This window comes from Octodon degus, unplaced genomic scaffold, assembly GCF_000260255.1.
Source record: "Octodon degus isolate 3935 unplaced genomic scaffold, OctDeg1.0 scaffold00013, whole genome shotgun sequence".
Classification (NCBI taxonomy): domain Eukaryota; kingdom Metazoa; phylum Chordata; class Mammalia; order Rodentia; family Octodontidae; genus Octodon; species Octodon degus.
This window is the reverse complement of record NW_004524589.1, coordinates 12,815,710-12,817,036: the sequence shown is the minus strand read 5'-3', so window position 1 is coordinate 12,817,036 and position 1,327 is coordinate 12,815,710.

The following is a 1,327-nucleotide window of genomic DNA, read 5'->3' as shown; positions in this document are numbered from 1 at the left end:
CTAAATTTTCTTAGGAATGATTTCTCTATGTCTGTGAGGTATGTTCATGTCATTTTAATAGGGATTGCATTAAAACTGTATAACAATTCTGAGATATGATTATCTTCACTATGTTAGTTTTTCCTATGCAGCAGCAAGGAATATTTTTCCATTTTTCTGAAATCCTCAGCAATCTCTTTTTTCAGCATAATTTTCATTGAATAGATCTTGTTTTTCTTTAGTTAGATAAATTCTTATGTATTTCATTTTTCATGGTGCTACAGTCAAGGGTATTGTTTGTCTAATTTCTCTTTCAGTGTGTTTGCTATCTGTGTAGAGGAATACTACTGAGATTTGGGTATTGACTTTGTAGCATGACATGCTACTAAATTTGTTTATTAATTCTAAGAGCTTCTTGGTGGAGGTTTTTGGGTCTTCCATATAGAGTAGCATTCCTCTACAAATAATGATAATTTAACTTCTTTACCTGTTCTTGTTCTTTTTATTTCTCTCTCTTATCTAATGGCTCTAGCTAATGATTGCAGAAATATATTGAATAGGAGTGCTGATAGAAGTCATTCTTGTGTAGTACCTAATCTGAGAGTACATTTCTGTTATTCCCCATTTATTATTATGTTTGCAGTTGGATTGTCATAGATGGTTTTTGTCAGTTTGAGAGAGAAGCCATCTATTCCAGTTGTCTCTAGGGTTTTGATCATGAATGAGTGTTTTGACTTTGTCAAATGCTTTTTCTGCATCAATTGAGATGATCATGTGGCTTTTGGATTTTGCTCTTAAACCATCTTTGTATCCTTGGAATGAATCCTACCTGGTCATGGTATATAATCTTCTTGATGATTTGCTGTATTCTATTTGACAGGATTTTTACATCTATATTCATGAGGGAGATTGGCCTATAGTTTTCTTTCTTGGTATCAGTATAATACTTATATCCAGGAATGATTTTGGGAGTATTTTTGTATTTCTCAATTTCATTAAAGAGTTTGCGGAATATTTGGATTATATCTCCTCCAAATTTCTTGTAGAATTCAGCTGTGAATCCATCAAGACGTGGGCTTTTCTTGGTCAGTAAGTTTTTAAATTACTTTTTGAATTTCACTGGCTGTTATTGGGTTAATGGGAGTTCTTTTATCCTCTTGATTCAGTTTTGGTAATTTGTACCTTTCTAGGAACTTGTCCATTTCTTCTGTGTCTTCAGTTCCGTGAGAGTAAAGATTTTCAAAATAGCTTTTGATGAGGGCCAGCCAAATGGCTCAGCATATCAAAGCACCTGCTTAGGCAGATGCAGTGCCTGGGGATTGATCCCCCATGTGCCATGCTGGTCCTG